Here is a 24,646-nt window from a genome sequence, read left to right as displayed (position 1 = left end):
GAAATCTTAGCTGTCCTTGAAGTACCAGCTCAAAAATGCCACACCTTCCTTGTTTACTCTATCCAAAGCACCAACAGCTGATATTTTTTGCAAAGTGTTTTTACACATACGAATCTTCAACCATTCAAATGTATTAATGTTCCCATTTCACAGTTCAGGAAACAGAAGTAATTTCCCCAAGGTCAAACAGTAGTCAATGACAAAGCCAGAAATCAAATAAATGACTTTAAAAACAGGTCCAAAGGCACCAAACTCCACGGAAGTATCTTGCTCTCTGAACTATTCTCCTTCAGTATCGGGTCATCTGCACATTTCCATACTCTAGTGGGTCAAGTGCTTCCTAATAAGCTTCTTTGTATTTTCAAGGCCTAAACAGTGTCTAGACCAGGGGTGGGCAAACTTTTTGACTCGAGGGCCACAATGGGTTCTTAAACTGGACCGGAGGGCTGGAACAAAAGCATGGATGGAGTGTTTGTGTGAACTAATATAAATTCAAAGTAAACATCATTACATAAAAGGGCACGGTCTTTTTTTTTTTTTAGTTTTATTCATTTCAAAAGGGCCGGATGCGGCCCACGGGCCGTAGTTTGCCCACGGCTGGTCTAGACATTGGTTGGTGACCCATACGCATGTGTTGACTTGTGGTCCTTGTTTCTGTCTGTGTCTAACATCCACACATACAGACACAGAATCAAGCGGACTCATTCCCCGATTAGAACGCTTCCTGCTCTCCTGCTATGGGGGCAAGTAACACAGGCCTTAGAGTTCATTTTCCACGATTCGTGTGCTTGTCCCTGGCAGCACCCCAAGGACAAATCTTACATGTGTTCCATCACTTAATACCACATTCTTGCCTTAGCAATGAGTGGCTAATAAATGTGGATTAATACTGTCACCCCTCCCCATCATCAGATGGGCTGCTGAACCTTCCGGGCACTCGGCCCCAAAGACAAGCCCCCCCAAAGTACAGATACTGGGACTCAGGCCCCAGCCAGGGCCTCCCAACCTGGGAAACGGGGCTTAATGTTTCCGTCTCTCCTGGCGCGGCCTTGGGTAGGGCTGTCGACCTGTCCCCAGTCTTGGTCTCCCCGTGGCCTCTATGTCTCTACATTACGATTCATAACAGTAGCAACATTACAGTTATGGAGTAGCAACGAAAATAATTTTATGGTTGGGTCAGAACATGAGGAACTGTATTTAAAGGGCCAGAAGGTTGAGAACCACTGCTTTAGAAAAAGTAATCATTATAAACTAGAAGCTAAGCACAGCTGGGAGTCAGTGATGAATTTCCTCCCATTATCTCATCCTTCCTGTGGCTGCTTATATTGACTGGATGGTCCCTCTTAACCTGGATGTACCTCTTGTACAGACACTGCCTCTCTCCCTCTCTCTATTCTAGCCTCTAAGTGTAGAGTAGAGCATGGCCACATTTATTCAATTTAATTCAAATGGAAGAGAATGCAGAGGATTGCTACATCAGAAACAGTGTCTATAATTAAAACTTGGATAGTAAAATGATCATGGTGAAATGAAAGGCTTGACATAAGTGCACTTTCATGTGAAATCTTATGGAGCACAGTCAGGAAAGCCAGTTGCGCAATAGCAGAATGTTTTGGGGCGCCTCTTCATCTTCTGAATGTTCACCCTAGAGAGGCATCAAGCAATTTGTTTCTGAACATTGATAAAAGGACAGCAATGAAAACCAGTCCTTAGCCAAAGGCCGAGATTAAGCTCTCTTCTATAGCTGTTATATATATACTTATAGTTTATTTTGTCTGTGTTTTTTTTTTTTTTTGTTTTGTTTTGTTTTTGGTAAGAAATGCCACTTATAAGCAATTGGACATAGGTTTCAGATTTAGAGGAATAAAAGACCTGTTGGAGTTTGCATAATTTTGTACTTACTTTTCCTCAACCTGTGACCCAGGGATTTTGATAGGAACCTATTTTTATTTGAAAATCTAAGTACTGTAAACAAATTCCTCTTGATGGCAACAACTTATTTTCATCATATTCAACTAATTTGCCTCCGGTTCAAACTGTCCAGGGACGCTGCAGCTATCTAGGTAACCTAGCTGTTCTAAGAGCAGATTATCAACATCCTGTTTAACTTGGCCATTTTTAGATACAAGATGTGGTGCCAGCATAAACTGCTCTAATTATAAAACCCCGTAAACGTCAGCCTCGGAAACAGCAGCAGGCTTTAGTAACAAATAGTTGTTTGGTACTCCTCCCACTTTTAATGTTTCAGAATGGTGTTTCTGAAATCATATTCCATTGACTATTAGGGTAAACAAACTCCACACTTTGAAAAATAAAACCAGAAGGACATCATCGATGTCCTGGCTGGAATTTACAGGGAAATGCAGGCCTAAACACCAAATCAGCTTCCCCCACTAGCACAAATCAGTTTAAAAGAACCTTATCATTTTGAACAGCAATTTAGTGCCTTAAACAGAAATCAACCTCGACTAAAACCAAAAATGTTATTTATATAGGATCCTAATAAGTGTATGAGAGAATGGAGAGAGTGGGTGTGTACAGTGAAAGGAAGAGATTCCAGAATAATTACTACCTTCTCTCCCCCACTTTTTAGCAGCTTGTTCAAGAGCAGAATAATTACCATGTGGTAATTTGTCTCCACTATTAAATAGTGAGCTCCTTAAAGGAAAAGGTTATTTTCTTTATCTCTGCAAGCATGGGGCATAGCACAGCTCCTGCTTAAGAAATGCTTGTGAAAGGAAGGAAGAAAGGGAAAGAAGAAAGGAGGGGAGGAATATTGAAAGGAAGGAAGGAAGGAAGGAAGGAAGGAAAGAAGGAAGGAAGGAAGGGAGGGAGGGAGGGAGGGAGGGAGGGAGGGAGGGAGGAAGGAAGGAAGGAAGGAAGGAAGGAAGGAAGGAAGGAAGGAAGGAAGGAAGGAAGGAAGGAAGGAAGCTTGACTTTCTTACTTAGTAACCTGTGTTATAGCTTTGGCAGCCTTTCCCAGGCACATGAGGAGGGCATTTCTCGGATAAAAGGGGAAAGAGGACTGGCTGGAGTACAGGCCTTAAACTGTGGCAATCTTCTTTTCATGATGAAAGAGGATATCAATTCTGGCTTGTTCCTAGAAACTGACAACTCTATGAAAATGTGAAGAAAGGAAAGAAAGAAGGGGCCAACATGGGTTGGCAGCCCCAGCTGTTCAGCAGTTAGGTATAATAATAGGTGTGTGTTCGCGTCCTATTGCCCTGTAACAACTTACTGCAAATTCAGCAGCTTAAAACAGCACACATTTATTATTGCACAATTTCTTTGGATCCCAGGAGTCTGGGTTCAGCTTTACTGGGTCTTTACTCAAAGTCCCAAGGATGTAATCAAGGTGTCAGCAGAACTGCGGTTCTTAGATGGAACCTGGTATCCTCTTCCAAGCTCATCCAGGTCTCTGGCAGAATCCAGTTCCTTGAAGATGTAGGACAGACTTACTTTCTTGCTGACTGTTGGCGGGGCGTCCCTCTTGGCTCCTGAAGTGGCCCTCAATTCCTAGCCACATGGCAGCTTCAAAGCCAGCAGGAGTAGGAGCTTACATACTGTAATGTCATTACGATGACTGGGCCATCACCTTGCTTCTATAACAATCCAATGACAGGAACCACTAGCCTAGCACATTCTTGGTTCCATGCACTCACTCCCCCCCCCCCCGCCCCCGCCACCAAGCACTCAATGAGAGGGGTTTACACAGGGTGTGTCTATTAGGGGGCTAGGTACTTGGGAGTCATCTTAGAGTGCTGACTACCACAGGAGGTTTTGGTGACTGCCAAAGGAGGGCTGACTCAGTCATCACTTCAATAGGAAAGGTATAGATTTTTCCCTGTGTTTCTTCCAGATTTTTATTTAATACTAGAGGCCTGGTGAACAAAATTCATGCATGGGGGGGTGGGGGGTGGGGGGGCGGTGTCCCTCAGCCCAGCCTGCACCCTCTCCAATCTGGGATCCCTCTCACAATCCAGGACTGCTGTCTCCCAACCGCTCGCCTGCCTGCCTGCCTGATTGCCCCTAACTGCTTCTGCCTGCCAGCCTGATCACCCCCTAATCGCTCGCCTGCCTGCCTGCCTGATTGCCCCTAACTGCTTCTGCCTGCCAGCCTGATCACCCCCTAATCACTCCCCTGCCAGCCTGATCGATGCCTAACTGCTCCCCTGCTGGCCTGATTGCCCCTAACTGCCCTCCCCTGCCAGCCTGGTTGCCCCCAACTGCCTTCCCCTGCTGGCCTGGTCACCCATAACTGCCCTCCCTTGCCAGCCTGGTTGCCCCCAACTGCCCTCCCCTGCAGGCCTAGTCTCAACTGCCCTCCCCTGTAGGCCTGGTCACCCTCAACTGCCCTCCCTTGCAGGCTTGGTCCCCCCCAACTGCCCTCCCTTACAGGCCTGGTCCCCCCCAACTGCCCTCCCCTGCAGGCCTGGTTGCCCCCAACTGCCCTCCCCTGCATGTTGGTTCCCCCCCACTGCCCTCCCCTGCAGGCCTGATCACCCCCAACTGCCCTCCCTTTCAGTTCTGGTCCCTCCCAACTGGCCTCCCCTGCTGGCCTGATCACCCACAACTGCCCTCCCTGCCGGCCATCTTTGACCACATGGGGGTGGCCCTCTTGTGTGTTGGAGAGATGGTCAATTTGCATACTACCTCTTTATTATATAGGATAAGTCATTAAAAGGGGGTTTCTCTGATTGGGGGTCAGGAACCCACAAACTTATTTATAAAAGAACTCTAGATAAATAAGAAATTAGAGTGATGGGATTCCAGGCAGTTACCTACAGGTTGTGGAGCATAAAATTCTTTTCTCCATACCAACAAAAGAAAATCTTTAAAAAAAAAAAAAACTATGAAGGATACTCAGATCTAACAAAAACATCGATTAAGCACCACAATAATAAAAGGAAACCTAAATGACATGCAAACCAGTGCAACGCGAGGGTTACAACTAAGGCTGCATGCCAGGATGACTAGGAAGTCTTCAGTATGCCCTTCTCTGACCTCATCCTGCTCCCGTCCACCCTCAAGTGGGTGCTTATCATTTCCTTATTTTTTTAAAAAGTTTAATTATGAATGGATGGCTCTCTAAGCAATATATTTTTTAGTTTCGTCAAGTTTTAACTTTACAAAAACAGAATCATTCTCTGTGTATTTTTTTTCAATTTGCTTTTTTTATCTAATATTCTTGATATTTATCCATGTTGACATATGTAGCTGTAATTCATTCATTTTCTCTGACAAACAGTACTCTACTCTTCATTTATCTATTTTCCTGATCACCCCCTAATCACTCCCCTGCCAGCCTGATCGATGCCTAAGGTGATAAATGTTTTTGTTTTCTATTTTTTCTAATTATAAGCAAATGCTTACAAATATTTTTGTACAAGGTTTCACATTTCTTATTTTTTCTTTTTTAAAAATATATTTTTATTTTTTAATTCAGAGGAAAGGTCAGGAAGAGAGAGATAGAAACATCAATGATGAGCAAGAATCATTGATTGGCTGCCTCCTGCACACTCCCTACTGGGGACCGAGCCCACAACCCGGGCATGTGCCCTGATTGGAAATCGAACCATGACCTCCTGGTTCATAGGTCAACACTCAACCACTGAACCACACAGGCCAAGCTACACATTTCTTTACAATATACACCTAGGGATGGATCTGCTGGGTCATGCATACGTGCAGTTTCAACTTTACTAGATAATGCCAAATTGCTTTCCAAAGTGCAGCAATGCTCAACTGCAGAACTCTTGTTGCTCCACATTCTCAGCAACACTTTATATTGCTGGCTTTCTAATTTCTGTTAATCTGCTGTAGATAAAATGGTGTCTCCTGGTGATTTTAATTTGCATTTACTTGATTAGTAATGAGGTTGAGCATCTTTTTAAGGCTTATTCCTATTTCCTCTTCTCTGAAATGCCTGCTCATATTAAAATCAGGTTCCTCAATCCACATTATCAAAATAGAGCTTTTATTTTAATTGCTACTTAAGTGTCTTCCATGTCTTATTTTCAATTGCTTATAAACTTTAAGGGGAAAAAAGGGTATTTTCAATGTTCCACTAAGAAATGAATAATGAACAAATTTGACTTAAGTACATGCTCAAATATTTTGAAGTACCAGAATATATTAGAGTATAAAATTGAGTTATGAGAAGACTTATTTTTTCTAGGCTTACCACAACATTTACAGTTTGCTTGGCTTAAGATTTTAGAGGTTAAGGCCAACTTGCTATATGACATATCATCTTGTGGGCATATATCACACAATAGATGTACTTAGCAAATATGAGCAGAATGACTAATGATATTACAGTGGCGGATAAACAAACCTACTCAAATATATTTGTGAATTTATTCTATACATAAAAGTTCTGCCGCTAAATGGTGGTTTGATTCTATTTTACTTCTGAATGAATTTCTGTTATATTGCAATATTAAAAAACTAGCTTCTGGCCCTGGCTGGTGTGGCTCAGTTGGTTGAGCATTGTCCCATGCACCGAGGGATCACCCAGTCAGGGCACATGCCTGGGTTTCGGGCTCCATCCCCAGATGGAGGTGCAGGATCTCTCTCTCTCTCTCTCTCCCCGTCTCCCTCTCTCCTTCCTCTCTTTCTAAAAATCAATGAAAACATTTTAAAAAATCTTCCCTTAAAAAGAAAGCTAAACAAAGAAAAACAGCTACTGAACTCACTGAAAAGTACCTTAGAATTTATCTTAGTATGTAGTTAAAACGAGAACCATAATTACCAAAAAGATCTAAATTTGGAATGAGGTTTTGAGCATTATATATAGTGTTATCTAAAATTGAGCATCATGTACAGTATTATCTAAAATCAATCGACTAAATTCATTAAATAATCTTATCCTCCACTTTAGTGATTCCATGGAGTACCAAGTCAACTGGAGGTAAATAAGAGTTTTTCAGTAAAAGGGTTCAGGCTTTAGTAACTTTGGGAAATACCAAATTATCAAAGTTAAACCACTTAAACTATTGGTCTATATAGAGCAGATGTTCTCAACCTGTGGGTCGCGACCATCGAAAAGCACAAATAGCATATCAGATATTTACATGACGATTCATAACAGTAGCAAAATTACAGTTATGAAGTAGCAACGAAAATAATTTTATGGTTGGGGGTCACCACAACATGAGGAACTGTATTAAAGGGTCGCGGCATTAGGAAGGTTGAGAACCACTGATGTAGAGCTTTTAAGGTACTGTCAAATGGTAGATCCCAACAGGGGCTATGGTATGCAACGTGTCCCAAACATTTTTTCCCTGGAGTACCTGGGTCCCAAGGAACACACATTGGAAAATATGCAGCTCTGCTTTGATTATCTTGTCATCAGCTTCTTATAGTAATAAGATCCTGTGTTTTCTTAACATTATTTTTCTATTAATTTTTAGTTTTTTAAGAAATAATCAATTTTTTCTTGGATTTAAATTTTATATCAGGTTTATAGTAATTAGTGTGCAGTAAATATTTAACTACAAAAAAAACTTCACAATACTAAATCTCTACAAAATTCCTCTTCAAAGAGATATGATTCAAGTTCATTAAAATGCTAATTAAATCTAATCCTAAACTAATTAATGTTCTTTGCCATCAATTATAGTTTGACATTTTACTTAATATGGTATCTTAAATCAAAGTTTTTGAAAAGCCTAAAGCAATACGATTGGAATTTCATCAATAGAAACATCTATGCTACCTTTCATGCTAATAGAACAAAGAGAGAAGATATAAAAACCACTTGATGTTATTACTGTTGAATAAACAAAATACATTTGGAGATTTCTACTTGGAAAATTCTTGTTTAGAGCCAATTTGTGTGTAAAATGAAAAGCGCACTTTTAAAAATTGACTCGCCATGGTCTTTTATGTGTAAATGCAAATCCGGCATTTGTGATCTGCCATGGAACACTCTTCTATAAAGAGCTAGCCTTCCCTGGCGAACTGCTGCTGAGAAGGGGGTTGCCAGCACGTAACGTACAAGGAGGAGAACACATGTGCACACAGTCTGCATGCAAATTTAATTCGGTTCATAATCTGCTCAGTTTCTTTGGAGACTGATAGCTGACTTAAATAACGCCAGGCTATATGCCCCACTAATTCGTACACAGACAGGCTGGCACCTTTGTACCAAGGACAGAATGGGACACAGAAGAGGATTTAAATGAGCTAATTACCCTCTCCTTGAGCACTGAAATGTTTTCAACCACCCACAACGATTCTGAGTTTAGTATAACTGTAACCCAACAGGCATAATGGGCACTTACTTCTGAGGTGGACATCTACTTAAGAAGATGGAACCCAGTGGACCTTCAATAAAACACCCAAATGGAGGCAGTTCCTTACGCGATGTGATAGAAACTTGAAGGTCTTTGGAGAACAGGAAAATTGGTGAAGAAATGAAAGTGCTGCTGAAGAGCCAATCTGCATAATCAGCTGAGTCAAGATGTTCAGACTCCATAATTGAGCTAAAAAGAAAAGTGTAACACTGCTCTGTATCTAATCTCCCTCAAACTCCTTAAAGTTCCGACAATCTGCTGTGTATTGTATTCTGCGACATTACCTTTCCTCTTTAATTTTCACTATGGCATTGATTCAAGAATGTTCTTTAAATGAGGGTCATTTGGGAGAGAATTTTACCATGTTCCTCGCGGTAACAGAAGACATACCCTCAACTCCCTCTTTCTAAGGAGTCACATGCAAAAATGAAGGCTATGAATCACTTCTACTCACAGTTCTTTAAAAATAATGACAGATTCCAGAAATCTATTCTTTTCTAGCTAGAAAAAACAATGGAAATAATTCAAACTGGCTATTTCAACATCTGGCAAGACCAGCAGATCTGGCAAACAAAAAGAAAGAAAAAGTGACTTGTATTTGGTTCAGACAACATTCCAATTATCATGTTCAAAGAAATGAAAATAGCATTTTCTTCTCTCATACCCAACCCCTGAGCATGTGCTGTTCTCTTAAAAGCCCACTCACTGGTTAACCTCTCTGAAAGTTTGCAACTCTTGAACATACTGTAATCAGGGCCCACTCTTAATAAAATGGAGAATTAGTAAGACTGCTCTTGACAAGGTTACTAGCCCCCTAACCTGGTGTCCTATCACTCTTAACCTTTCATGTATCTCTCCCTCCAATCAAAACTGGCTTGTACTATGCCTTACTTTTGATAGGGCCCTGACAAAATAATAGTTTCCTGTAAAAATCAGTTCCTCATCTGTCTCCTAAGCCCAATGTAGAACCGCCCCTGTAAGCACCGGAAACCCAAATTAATATCTCTCCCCACCTCTCTCCCTCCTTCAACCTGTTCCTTCTTCAGGGTTCTATAACTTGGTTAGGGCATCACCATCCAGCCATTTGCCTCATTTAGAAATCTGAGAGACCATCTATCACACTGCAGTAGAACTGTTTGCACAGCTGTTTAATCCATTAGGCTGATAGCTCCTTAGGGGAATATGATGGGTCTCTCCCCGAATGTGGATGGAGACCATAGCGAAATGCAATTAACTATCTGAGACAATATTTGTGTTTTTCTTTTATGAGCTGCTGAGAACACCTCCCAGCCAAAGGAACTGCAGTGTTGGGAAAGCTTGCATAATTGGTTATCCACTTTGCATGAAACCTTGATAAGAGAGTATAAATAGCTAATTCCAAAGTTTCTGCGGAGGCCAAGTGTCCCATGTCATATAGCCACATCTCTTGGTGGCCTGGCTAACCATGAAGGAATGAATACTCAGCCCACTTCTCTCCTTTCCACAAGATTCCCCAAATACTGGGAATTCTGGGCACTTCTCAAGTGGGGATATATTTTCACAAGGACATGCAATTAGACAGCAAACAGTGGAGTCAGACTGGCTGTAGGTAACACAATACCCATCTGTCCTAGTGAATACACATGGAACTTGAGTTCTATGCAGGGCTGTCTTTAGCTTGGAGGTGGTCTGCACACACACACTGAGAAGGTTTAATTAGCCAGTCCAAACAGCAGCTAGCTTAGTAAACTGATTCCTGCTGAACTAAAGAAAGAACTAAAGCAAACCTACAAGACAACTGCCAAATCCAGTTGGACAAAGAGACTCAGAGCTAAAATATTTCCTCTGACATAAAACAGAAGGGCCCAGACCTGGCTCAGCAACATGACACAAGAAAGCCTTTGCCTGGAGACGGATGCCAAGTGCTAGGAGCACTTAATTAGTGAATGCAGCCAAAGGATGTAAATAATGACCAGTTTAGAGATGGTGTTTGCATCTTCTGATCAACTTAGCGCCAGCATTAGGAGAACACATCTGCTGGAAATCCCCTTTAGGTTTCCAGATCACATTTGACAAATTGGTTTTACTACAACTGTATTATCTCCAGCCCGGGCAGTGAGGTTTTATGAAGAATTTGTGCATAACAGCGGCACCACTATATTTCAGACTACTGCTAATTTCACTGAGGTACCCTTTAAATAATCACTTCGCTTTCCAGCCAGTCTGGAAGCACTGAAGTGAAAGAAGGATCACCAGCATTATTTTAAAAAATAAGACAGGGTCTGCAATGGGATTCTAGGTTCAAGCTGTCAAAACCTGGGAAGTAAAACCCAATATAGTACATGATTATTAATTAAAAATAAAATATGTCCAAATAAAAACATATTATGATGCTTTTGGTATGTAGTGTGTGTGTGTGTGTGTATGTGTGTTGGGGAGGGGTGTAGTTAGATAATTCATTAACAGTCTTCTCCCCTATGCACCCTCCCTTTGCTTCTCTCCCTACCAACTGCCCTCCACACACTTCTAGACCTACTGCTCCATGGTTTACAGCGGTGGCCTTTCCTCAGGTAGCAGCTCTCTTCTTTGCATTCTCCTTTTACATGGAAGCGGGGTTGCTCGCACACAGCACCAGGGAAACTCAGGCATACTCCTCTTGCTCCATAAATGGCAGAATCCATTGCTTAGAAGTAATGCAATATAATTCCCCCCCAAAACATCCCACACCAAAAGATGAAGGCAAGGACAGACATTTAAAGAATTAATGCTGACACTACTTTCTTCTACTGCTAAAAACCTGACCTGAAAAAAGAAAGTAATATTGGCTTTATGAGACAATAGCTCAATATCTTCTTCCCTAAATTAGAGAACAGAAACATAAAAACAACATGGACATTTTACATTTCAGGGTTGATGATAAAAACAATTACTTCTGTTAAGTGACAGGGTGATTTTGAATATCTTCTGCAATATACTTTTAGGAAAAGATACATTCTGACCAGCATTGCTTCCTGTGTTTAATGGATAGGGTATAGCAAGCCAAATATTTGCTTTGAAAGTACAAAGGATTTCAACTGGAGGACATATAGTTTGCACCTGTTTTTTTTTGTGTGTGTGTTTTTTAAGCTTTTTGAAAGAATAGAAAAGGACAGTCTATATATAGCCTTTTTATCTCACCACCTTTTCTGACTCAGACTAATTTGTGGCCAGAGGCAAGGAGGGAGGTGGAAGAACAGTGAAATCAATAGGTTCCTATACTGCATTTTAAGAGGCTGCAGAAAGGCTGCCTTGACTGCAGAGGGCATAAATGAATGAGAAGAGAGGTTGGGTCACAAATGTAGTCAGACTGGGATTTCAAAACATTATTTTCATTGAGCGGATGTAGAAAGTGGGTTTGCATCCTATTTGAAAAAAACAAATATTGCATCTCTAAATGGTATGGGTAATAGGTGGTCAAGTTATTTTTTAAAACTTCTGAATATATTTACTTAACTTTCCAGGTGTAAGATCACATAATGGTAAGGGTTTCATTATGAAAAGAAAAAAGAAAAGAAAAGAAACCACCTATATGGAAAACACTGTGGGAAGCTATCCAGTACACTGGTCTCACTAGTCAAGAATAATCCAAGACCAACACCACCATATAACCAGGAGTCAGGATCACACTGGCAACTGAGAAAACCCCGTAGACACATGTACTAGCATTGACTAATGAAAGAGTCAGTTGCAAAGGGCTGTTTTCTGAGATGCAATCTCCCACCTCACTCACCCGCTGCTCTTCAGCCTCTGCAGCTTCTTCCTCACTTCCCCCACCTTGAAGTGGGGCACCCCAGGGCTCAGTCCACAGAACTCTCCCTCAATTACGCTTACTCCCTACCTGGTCTCATGCCAGCCATGGCTTTAAATATTACCTGTTAAAAACTTCCAAACTTTTATTTCCAGCCCTGATCTTTGCACTGAGCCTCAGACTCATAGTTGACTGCATACATTTCACACCACTTTAAAAGTAGCTTTCATATCTAATTCACTTTATAGTTCTCACAGAAACTAGTATTACACGGAAAGCTCAATAAATATTTATTGGGTGAATAAATACATAAATTAGAAAAATGCTTGAAATGTAGATGCCTTGGGAGGGTTCATATTAAATTCACATTAAGTTATGAATGGCTGATAAAAAGATCTTTTTCCAATCCTAAATTCTAATAGGAGGGAGAAAAAAAAAAGAGCTTGAGGGCACGGATAGTGATGTTTTGATAGGAAGAAAAAGTAAGGCCTGAGGGCATGCATATGTTTAAGATATAATTTTTTTATGACTGGACCTGATTTTCATATATTTCCCTGTCTTTGAGAAAAGCTGGATTTGTTTGCTTTAAAACTACAGGCTTTTAGTTCCTGGGGTGTTTTCTTAAAATCTAGCCTATAAGGATGCTGTGAGAAGTGGCCAAATAATTGGTCTGTGATTCTTAGAAGAATAACACTTGAGAGGAAAAAGCAATTACTGTTATTAGACTTAATCAGAAATTATAATTATTTATAGAAGGTCTTAAATCTTAATAGGTTGAGTAGACTCAAGCCATGTTCCTGAAATTAAATTCCCAAGAAGAGTTTAAAATACACCTGAAACTTAGGAAATAAAATTAATTCTTCAATGGCCTGGTGTTCTTTAGGCTGGTCATTGATGGATTAAAGAGGTTTTAGTCCAATATATCTTTGAGCTGTGCAGCATTTATAGAAAAAAAGAATCGAATGACCTATTAAAGAATGTACTCTGTATACACAGTGCAACTGGGGAGAAATTCCTAAAGTGATTATTTCTAATTGGTAAATTTCTCTAGTATATCTTATAAAAATGACAAAAGGTTACATATTTCTAACAAAACAATAGTGTTTTGGTTTTTTAAGAAATCAATATAAATAAGTTGGAAATGTGGAAAAAAACCTACTGCACTGGAAATATATTTTTAAAGGCTGCTAATAACTTTTTTGTTGTTGGCAAATTCATTGGCCTTCTCTCCCTCATTTTTTGAACTTGCCTTATTTACCTGATCCTGCTTTCTGGCCATGTGTTTCATGTGTTTGCTCCTACTGGTCACTTTTTGGAATTCACATCTTTCTTCGCTTCTGACATGGGCATGATGTTGAGCTGCTCTGACCTCTCTGGATGCCACCTCTCCAGCTCCTTAGCTGGTTCGTGCTCTCCCACACCGTGTGTGTTTTCTCAAGGTTCACTCTTTACTTCCTGATGCTTCACAGCTTTTCTCTTTAAGACCTATTTTTGGATTACAGCTTCAACTTCTAATTCTTTATCGGAAATCTTTGTGTCTGTATGTGTAGCTCTGACCTCATATTCAATTTCTGGCCGCTAATCTCTAATTACTTAAAGCACAAGTGTATTGAATGTTTCGCTATTGACTTGCTGCCATACCAAAGAGCGGTTCCTTTCCATGGCCTGTTTATTCTACCACCCCTTCACAGAGCATACATTTACCAACAGTCGATTATCTGCGGGATTCGGTGGATACAAAGGCGAACACAACGGATCCTGCTCTGGAGTACCTCAGAGTCTTGGCAAGGAAAAATACCTGTAAATCAGTACTTAGAATATAAATACACAAAAGATGCTGAAGCTTTATATACAACTGCCATTTTATGGGCTGCGATTACAATTGGGCTGCCCAGACTCTGATTCTGGGAAAAACACTTTCAGTGAGCCAAAAAGGTGAGAACTTTGCTTTTGTTCTTGGCAACGTCCTACACAAAGCAAAATGGCCCAAATTATAGAAGCTTCAGACTGAGATATGAGCCCTGAACACTGGGTGTGTGAGCAGGACTTTGAAAGTCGCTAAGTGATCTTAATTGCACTCTGAGGAATTACAGGAAGCTGTGTCATTCCTGAAGTCAGAATTGGGGAAGTAAGGGGGTTGCATCCAAAAAAGAAAAAAGATTATGCCAGCAATCTCCTAAGAGTATTATAGCTGAAATTGCAGTAGCAAGTTGAGATAGATGGGAAAAAAAACACTGAGCCAATGTGAAGTAGTCCCCCGGGAAGCAGTGTCCTGGGGGATCGATAGCTAAGGTTTGAGAGGTTTTTATCTCCCTCAGGCCAGTCAGGGCTATGATACAATCCTCTGGATTCAAAATGTATATGAAAAGTCATGGCGAGATTAAGGCAGGGATATATGGCTTGCTAAGTGCAGCACAACTTGACATAAAGCTTTCTTCGACTATAAACTCTGGAATGAAACTGTCTGCAGTAGAAACTCGGTGAGGCCATTTAAAATAGTATGTTCTTAAGCAAATCACTCTACCTTTCCATGCTTCAGTCTCTTCATCTATAAACATGGACTTAGTTATTCCTTCTTCATACGGTGATTGTGAGGATTAAATGAGTTACTACATCTAGAATGCATAAAAGAATACAGGCACATAGAAGGTGCTAAAAAAAAAAAACCCCAAACTAAGCTATTATTAGCATTTTTGCATTTTATCCACATTGCACCAATGTTGTGTCTGCTGCCAGGAGGTAGCAACAGTGTCATACTTTGAGTGGCCTTTACTGAGAAATCAGGGCTTTCAGAAGCAGATGTTATTATAATCGAGTCAGAAAAACTGAAACTCATTCTCTCACCAGGTCAAGGTCTTCGTTAAAAAGCCATGTATCTTTTAACTCACCTGGAATAAATGCAATTATGAAATAACTTTCAAGTCAGCCCTGTCAGTTCTGGGCCTATTAGGATCATATTAGTGTCCACCCACTAGGCTTTACAGGGGATCCCTGTGTTATAGTGGCAAACTTAATGGTTAATATTTATTCTTGCTTCACAAAAATTTACACTGAAGAAAAGACTTTTAACAGTCTTGCTAGTACTGCCAATAAATGTATTCAGTCTTGTTCAACTTCCTAAAGTGTCATCCAGGGGCTCCAAGTCTCCCCAGACATCTCTTCAAAGACACCTGTCAAAAATCTCCCTCAAAAAAGTCCTTTTTGAATTTTGTGACTATAATGAAGGTGAGGACAAAGTCACCTGTATGATTTTCTGTAAAGAAAAAAAGGAAAGGAAGGGAGGAGGCACAAGAATAGCAATGTGAATCACATCATATTAAATAATATTTTATGTGTTTTTTCTGTTATACTAATTTGTATATACTTTTTGCTATTTGGAAAATAAATACACACTCTAGCAGGGGTGGTAATAAAAACATTAACAACCAGCAAAGCTAAACAATTAAAACAGAAGCTGGTGGCAAACAACTGGAACAGTGAATCCAAGGTGGAAATCTATCCTGTTGTACCTAAGTATGATGTTTTTGGTCATCCTATCTAATAAAAGAGAAACATGGTAATTAGTATACGACCACTACCCTTCCCATTGGCTAATCAGGGCGATATGCAAATTAACTGCCAGCCAAGATGGCGGCCGGCAGCCAGGCAGCTTCAAGCTAACATGGGGCTTGCTTGCTTCAGTGACGGAGGTCTCCAACGTTCCCTGCCTGCCTTGCCGGCCTCTGAACTTGCAGTTTGAAACATTGTAACAAATATAGAAGCTAAACAAAACCCCAGAAACCTGCTTTCAGCTGGCCGGGATCTCAGAGCTGGAGTTATACATTGTTTCGATTATAGAACCCAAACAAACCAGATACCTGCTTTCAGCAGCAGAGGCCTCAGAGCTGGAGCCAGCGCTAAAACTGGCCCAGAATAAAAAAAAGAAAAAAGAAAAAAAGGAGCAGTTGGGAGTTTCAGTCACCTCTATCCTATATAGTAAAAGGGTAATATGCCTCCCAGCACCGGGATCAGCGGAGCCACGAGGCCTCCCGGCACCGGGATCAGTGTGACAGGGGGCAGCGTCCAAACCCCCTGATCGCCCTGCGGCTCTGTGTGTGATAGGGGGCGGTGCCACAACCTCCCTATCCGCCCTGCTCTGTTCGTGACAGGGGAAGGCGCCCCAACCCCCTGATCGGCCCTGCTCTGTGGGTGATAGAGGGCGGCACCCCAACACCCCCCCCCCCCACGGGCCCTGCTCTGTGTGTGATGGGGTAGAGCCATAACCTCCCCATCGGCCCTGCCCCGAGTGTGACAGTGGCGGTGCCCCAACCCCCTGATTTGCCCTTCTCTATGTGGGACAGGGGGCGGTGCCCAACTCCCCTATCAGCCCTACTCTGTGAGTGACAGGGGGGAGCTCCCCAACCCCCTGATTGACCCTGCTCTGTGCGTGACAGGGTACGGAGCCCCAACCCCCTTGATGGGCCCTGCTCTGTGAGTGACAGGGGGCAGCGCCCAAACCCCTTAATTGGCCCTGCTCTGTGCGTGACAGGGGGTGGCGCCGCAACCTCCCAATCCGCCCTGCTCTGTGCATGACAGGGGGCGGCCCCCCAACTCCCCAATCGGCCCTGCTCTGAGCCCGACCAGGGGCTGCACCTAGGGATTGGGCCTGCCCTCTGCCACCCAGGAGCAGGCCTAAGCCAGCAGGTCGTTATCTCCCGAGGGGTCCCAGACTGCGAGAGGGCACAGGCCGGGCAGAGGGACCACCCCTCCCCCCCGAGTGCACAAATTTTTGTGCACTGGGCCTCTAGTTTCAATATAATTTGGGGCACTTTTACCACGCTGTTATTTAATGTGACAACTGCAATGCAGAAATGTCTTCCAACAGAGAGAAAGCTTTCCAGTAATGTTATTTGTCTTGAATGCAAAAGCTACTTATACATTCAAAATAATTTTACAATCAGACCTTTCACTTACATATTACTTTTCTTCTATTATATTTTTTCAGAAAGGCTCTGCTATATACTCTTCTGAAGTTTTTCACCTAATCTGTTTCCTTGTGTATGAGACCAGGAGCCCATGGTTCTCAGCTGTTCTAAGTCCTGGTTGGTTCTTTGGGACATGCACAATTTTATTTTGAGATTGTTAGCAATAGGTTGTCCTTATTTAATGCGGAAGAAGCAATTTTTAATACTAGAAAAACAAAACTGCAAAACACATTTGCTTCTTTGCTTCCTGCTTGTCCAGCTGACTTTTTAAATCGCATCACGAGAATTTTAAAGCCAGAAAAGGGCCAGCTATCAACACCTGGAGTTATTTAGTCTTGTTCAAGTCTGACTCCAGGTTGTTCTTAAGATGACAACAAAGTGAGTCATTAAACTGGCCCATGTGGCATCTGACGGTGTGACTGCTTGGAACAGCCCAGATTTCCTAGGACATACTTCAATAGCCATAACTGACACGTGGAAAAGGTTACAACAACTACTTTCCCAATCTGGTTTCCACTGTCAACATACAAATTTCTGCCAACAGCATTCCAGTCTCCCTTTCAGTCAAGGTCAACTAGTCAAAAGTCTTCTCCAGTGGCTACTTAACATATTTGGGATATCCTTATCACTTCAATAACTGGTGGGAGGGAGACTTTATCTCCTGCCAGAGAAACTGAAAAGCTCTAATACTTGCACAGCCTCCTTTGCTAGCCAGGAGGCTGCACCTGAGCAAGGCCTGAGCGATTGGGTCACCTGGCCCGAGACTGATGCAGAGCTAAACATGAAAAACGGCAGGGGTGGGGTAGGATTCTTTCAGGCAGTAGTCATCTCGGCCAGTTTCCAGGAGAAACAACGGCAGCAATAGTGTGCAGCATCCAGTGTGTTTGTGATATCAGTTGGGGAAGCAGCATCCTTATGAGATTAGTTCCGTGGTGACATTTTAGCTGTTGTTCTGATATGGGCCCGCCTCTACCCCTGCATATTTTTCAAGCCTGGTTCCCCAGTAAATTTGAAATCCACCCAATAGCCTTCCAATAAATTTCTCTTTGCTTACATTAGCTAGAGACTGTTTCTTTTGCTTAGCACAACAACAACAAAAACAAAAACCCAGCCCAAGGTATCATCTGTGACTCTTCCTTGACACTGTCTCCTGTGTGTTACATTCTGCTGAGTTGGCTCTGACTCCTGAAGACTCTATGAATGAGTGGCGCCCACAGTGTCCTATCCTCAACAGTCCTGCTTGTGCCGATGGCTTTTTAAAAAAATGTCTTTATTGATTAAGATATTACATATGTGTCCTTATCCCCCCATTACCCCCCTGGCCCCCTCACTCATGCCCTCACCCACCTTGTTGTCTGTGTCCATTGGTTAGGCTTATATGCATGCATACAAGTCCTTTGATTGATCTCTCCCCCATACCCCCACCCTCCCCTACCTTCCCTCTGAGATTTGATGGTCTGAACGATGCTTCTCTGACTCTGGGCCAATGGCTTTTTTATGGAGTCAACCCATCTCATCGTTGGTTTTCCTCTTTTCCTGTCTTCTATTTTTCCCAGCATTACTGTCTTGTCCAAAGAACCCTGTCTTTTCATGACTGTCTGAAGTAGGTCAGCTTCGGTTTCGCATTTTTGCCCCCAGTGATGTTTCAGACTTAATTGCTCTAGCAGTCCAGGGTGTCTGTGAAACTCCCCTCCAACACCGTAGTTCAAGTGACTCAATTTTTTTTTCCTATCAGCCTTCTTCACTGTCCAACTTTTTTGCATCCATACACAGTAACTGGGAATATGAGGGTGTGGATGATCTTGGCCTTGGTCTCTAATGGCACATCATGGCTCTTGGTGATCTTTCCTATTTCTCCACTGCTGTCCTTCCAAGTCTCAGCTTTCTCTTGATTTCCTGGCTGCAGTCTCCATCTCAATTGATGAATTGCATTTGAATTGACAAACTGAATTGTGTCTCAGACATGATCAAATTATAAGTACAACAGAAACTCCCTTAGCCAGCACATTTGAGACTGGCGATACCCAAATTCAACATTGTCTTTTTACATAAACCATATCCATCAGGTGTTATCCTGGACAGTTATTTCCCAAATGTGGACCATGGACCACCATCATTATCACCTGGAAACCTGACAGAAATACAGATTTTCAGGACCCACATCAGACTTACTGAATTAGAAACTCCAAGCAGGGCCCTGCCCTCCAGGTGATTCTGATGCTGCTAATGTTTGAGAACCAGTGATCTCAAATGTCCGTTTCGTGTTCTTACTGTGACACATGCTCCTCTAAAAATTACAGAAGCTGATTATTGCAGTTCTCATGTTTAATTGCACAACACGCATACCCTAGGAATCTGGGACCCTCCGCATTTACCAAATCAGTCTGTAGGGTTGAGGCCTGTGAGCTATAGTATGACTAAGCTTCTAAGTTACCCAGGCAGACTGCTGCTGATGGTTTAGAATCATTACCCGAATGTTTTTCAGCTGCAGACCTAGAGCAGGGAAGAGACAACATTTTACAACCTTGTGACCATTTCTACTCTGGGCCTCTTTAGTAGGAAAGATTGAAGTTCAGTTCCTGTATTTTCTTAACTGACTTCCTTTCCCCTCCCCAACTCTGCTATAGAGAATCAGATAATTTCTCAAACTCAAGAGTAATCTAGATTAGGAAATTCTGTTCCATAATTTAGGTAGCTGCTAACAAGCCATGGGATATTGCTGCTAGGCATCACCTAGATCAGTGATGGCGAACCTATGACACGCGTGTCAGAGGTGACACGCGAACTCATTATTTTGGTTGATTTTTCTTTGTTAAATGGCATTTAAATATATAAAATAAATATCAAAAATATAAATCTTTGTTTTACTATGGTTGCAAATATCAGAAAATTTCTATATGTGACATGGCACCAGAGTTAAGTTAGGGTTTTTCAAAATGCTGACAGGCCGAGCTCAAAAGGTTCGCCATCACTGACCTATATACTACAGGACACAATGTAATAAATGGTTTTTGTTGTTAGATGCTTATTACCTAAATGAATATTATTTTTACTTATTAATACAGAATAATATTATCAGATAACTTCAAAATGGACTCAGAGCCCAGCCTGTGTGGCTCAGTGGTTGAGCATTGACCTATGAATCAGGAGATCATGGTTTGATTCCTAGTCAGGGCACATGCCCGGGTTGCAGACTCAATCCCTGGGGGCCGTGTAGGAGGGAGCCAATAGGTGATTCTGTCTCATCATTATGTTTCTCTCTCTCTCTGTCCCTCTTCCTTCCTCTCTGAAATCAATAAAAATATATTTTAAAAAAGGACTGCCATGAACTTATTTTTTCACCTTTACTCTAGACTCAAGAGCACTAGTTCTGAATGGGGGCATTTTGAATATTTGTGGGGCATTTCTGGTTGTCACAATGTTTATGGTTACCCCCTTTCCGCCGCCCCCCACCACACACATACACACAGGGGTGAGGTACACTAGAGATTCTGAAATATGATGGACAGTCCTACCAAATAAAGACTTACCCACATCCCATGCAAATTTCAAATAATAGAGGCGAAAACCTTGTTTATAATCACACTAGAGGCCCGGTGCACAAAAATTTGTGCACTTGGGGGTAGGGGGTCCCTCAGCCCGGCCTGTGCCCTCTTGCAGTCTGGGACCCCTCGTGGGTGCCTACTTGCTGGCTTAGGCCTGCTCCCCGGGGGGATTGGGCCTAAGATGGCAATCAGACATCCCTCTGGCATCCCAGCAGCCCTTGGGGGATGTCCACTTGCAGGCAGGGAGCAGACCTAAGCTGCAGTCAGACATCCTTAGCGCTGCTGAGGAGGCAGGAGAGGCTCCTACCACCACTGCTGTACTGGCAGCCATCAGCCTGGCTTGTGGCTGAGCAGAGCTCCCCCATGTGGGAGCGCACTGACCACCAGGGGGCAGCTCCTGAATTGAGCGTCTGCCCCCTGGTGGTCAGTGTGTGTCATAGTGACCACTCATTCCCAGTCTTTCTGCTGTTAGGGTCAGTTTGCATATTACCCTTTTACTATATAGGATAGAGGCCTGGTGCATGGGTGGGGGCCAGTTGGTTTGCCCTGAAGGGTGTCCCAGATCAGGGTGGAGGTCCCGCTTGGGTGCCTGGCCAACCTGGTTGACGGGCTGATGGCTGTTTGCAGCTGGTCACACCCCCTTCAGGGTGGGGCTCCCCACTGGGGTGCCTGGCCAGTCTGGGTGAGGGGCTGAGGGCCGTTTTCAGGCTGGCGGGCGACTGAAGCTCCCAGCCTCTTTTTTCCCCCCCCTTTTTTTTTTTTAAATTCTGGGATTTATTTACCTTCTATAGCTGTCACTGGAGCTGAGAGCTGGCTCCAGCTCTCAGGTCTGGCTCCAGCTCCGAGGCCGTGGCTGGCTGAAAGCAGGTATCTGGGATTTATTTACCTTCTATAATTGAAACATTGTTGCTGTCCTGCTCACTCCAGCTCTGAGGCCGCAGCTGGTTGAAAGCAGGTATCTGGGTTTGTTAAGGTTCTATAATTGAAACTCTGTTGCCATCACTGGCGCTCTAAGCTCTGAGGCCCCGGCTGGCTGAAAGCAGGTATCTGGGGTTTGTTTAGCTTCTATAATCGAAACATTGTTGCTTCTGGAGCTTAGAGCTGGGCCATGGCAGGCAGGGAACCTTAGCTTCCTCCATCACTGGAGCAAACAAGCCTCATGTTCACTTCAGCTGCGTGGCTGCCGGCCGCCATCTTTGTTGGCAGTTAATTTGCATATCCTGCTGATTAGCTAATGGGAAGCGTAGCGGAGGTATGGTTAATTACCATGTTTGTCTATTATTAGATAGGATGACCAGGATCTTCTGTTTTACATGTAGACAAAAAATATTTTTGGAATGGCTCTATTTATACACTGAATTTTCCAGGAATGCCATCACTGTGAAAAGTAAGAGGAGCTTACACTATTTTGTTCAGAACTTTACAAAGAATTAGTCCCATCTTGGAAAAATCACTTCATCAACAACAGCACCACTCATTGTATCTCAATTGTCAAAATAATCCAACCTTCAGTCTGCATCTGTAGCTACTGTACTTAGGGAGGTACCACAAGCATCAAAGTGCAGGCATCTGACAATACCATTATCCTTTCTAACACAGTCATGCCTGAATATTTACATATTGAAATGCATATAATTTTATTATATTATTATTTATCCCTTTATATTATTAGGGCATTTCACTGAATTTTTAAAACATTATGCATATAGATATGTAATATTACCTATAAATTTCACTTCAGGATAATAACTAGAGTGTTAAAGCATTTTTTATTTAAAAAGTGTTGGTTCTGTAAAGGTGAGAATGACTGTTTTAGAGTATTAACAGAGAGGAAAGAAATACTCAAATTGTTTTTCTCTGACTTCCCACTCCAGAGGAACTTACCATCATGTTGGCTTTACAGGACCTGGTGGTATAAAAATCAAAGGGGGAAAAAAGTAGTAATGGGTAAGGAGTAAGTAAACAGATTTAAAAATATTGATAGGAAAGGCAGGCCTCCAACACCAGGCACTGAAGTCCTTCTACTCTTCACATGTCTGATTTTCCTAAGGAATTGTCCTGTTTGTTTCAGTCTATTTCTTCCTTTCCTTCCCTTGACATAAAAAATGAGTATAACACTCACTCTAATCAACACATTGGTTTTATATCAGCTGCCCCTGGTTAGATCTCTTCTACAAAAGAATTATGACTTCTTTCCATGGCAAATGTGTGTGTTTTCTAATAAAGGTTTTGATTTCCCCTTAAAATCAAGAGATCCACAGAACTAGTTTATAAAATCACAGACATTCCCTGCCCTCTTCTCAAGCACAAAGAATTGCACAGACAGATGTGTTCAGCTAACTGACTACCACTACAAATTCTATCTGAACAGACGCAGCAGGTAAGTAGAGCATAAATGGTGGTTCCCAGGAAAGCTTTGGTAGTTAAAGACTGACTATTCTGTGCTGCTAAGTTGTTCTGAGACCCCAGGAAAGTTACTAACCTCCCCATGAATCCGTTCTCCTAAGCAGAAAGGAAGATTAGAAAACGTTGTATTTCTTTTTAGTGCCTGCTTTAGTAGCACACATCCCAAAATTGAAACCATATTTTTCCTTTGCTTACTACCCCAGGATGTTCGCAAGCTGATCAGCTGAGCAGCTTGAGAATCTCAGAGGAAAGATGTTTCATTCAGTGTTGTTAATTATTGACTGGGACTGACAGAGTAAAAGCCAAGAAAATCTGATATTTAACATCTGCTTCTAAAAACTGGAAACCTATAGCAGCTGTGAAGTAGTCTATCATTCTTTGATTTTGCTCAAGGTCAAATCTGTTCTCATTTCAAGAACAAGACTGACTTTCTCATATCATTCACTAACTGCTTAACCTGAATGCTTCCAGAACTTACTTTCTTGTGGATGTCCTATAAATGTAAACAACTCAAATGCCATGCTCTTCACAGAGCCTGTGCCTCCTATGACCTTCAGTCAGCTCATGGCATTTGCCCTATTCCTTCTCCCTTTTCCAGGTTCCCTCTATTTATCCAACTGCTTATGGAAGGCAGGAATATGGTTGCTACACTTGGCAGTGTCTACACTAGAGATCCCATTATTTCCTCCTCAATCATGAAGTCTTCTTAGAGAACCTGCCTCTTCCAGAGCCAGGTAAGAGACATTCTACTAAATATGTAAGCTTGTCCCCTTCACCATAGCTGATAGGAACAAAGGAACCCATCCATACAATGAGCTGAGCCAATCAGATCCCCTGGTTCAAGAATTCAAACCAAAATAGGTCCAAAAGCATGGAGGCAGGCAACAGATTGACATATCTAGGGGGAGGGGAGGACAGGAAGAGATTAGCCAAAGAATTTATATGTATATATGCATAACCAATGGACACAGACAATGGTGTGGAGAAAGTCTGGGGTGGGGTGGGGGCTAGGTGGAAGAGGGTAAAGGAAGGGGGGATGTTGGGGGGGGGCATCTGTAATACTGTCAATAAAAATAAAAAATAAAAAGAATTCAAACCAAGAAACAAGTGAAACTGGTAGACCAATGTAACAATCTTTTTTAATGGCCACAAATGCTTTGACACTCCTCCCATGAAGAGGTAGAGTCTTTGTTCCCTCCCCTTGAATCTGGGCAGGCCTTTGACTGCTTTGACCAATACGATTTGGCAGAAGTGACACCACCCCCACCCCCCACACCCCCCTACCCCCTGCCCAGGTAAAATAGGCATGCAACCTCTACCTGGATCTTTGGAATGACCGTTTTCTGGACATTCCCTCTGAGGAGCCCCCCCCCCCCATCTCTTAAAACACTGCATTATCATATAAACAATCTGACTATTTTTTGGCCCCCATGTTAATGAGCCCATGAGTTGGCACTCCGGCCAATACTCCCAGTGAAGCCCTACCTTTTAGCCATTCCTTCAATGTGCTAGACGTATGCATGAAAAGGCAATCTTGAAAGCTTCCCATAGTATCTGGTGTTTCTTCCTCCAGCCAGAGGGGCTACAACTTCATGGCCCAAGGTGTCTAGAGGCTGGGAAGCTGGTATTCCCAGCTAACATCTGGAAAGCTGGCACCTGAATCTA

The 24,646-nt window shown here is 42.4% G+C and overlaps 1 protein-coding gene across 2 annotated transcripts in view; it reads right to left on the bottom strand.

Annotated features, from left to right (window-relative positions):
* The window catches only part of PPM1L (protein phosphatase, Mg2+/Mn2+ dependent 1L), a 246,994-nt gene that overhangs the window by 20,095 nt on the left and 202,253 nt on the right, over nt 1–24,646 (bottom strand). The gene's annotated exons all lie outside the window — the stretch shown is intronic.

This window comes from Myotis daubentonii, chromosome 3 (genome assembly GCF_963259705.1).
Source record: "Myotis daubentonii chromosome 3, mMyoDau2.1, whole genome shotgun sequence".
NCBI classification, from domain to species: Eukaryota; Metazoa; Chordata; class Mammalia; order Chiroptera; family Vespertilionidae; genus Myotis; species Myotis daubentonii.
This window is presented reverse-complemented; position numbering and strand designations above follow the sequence as displayed.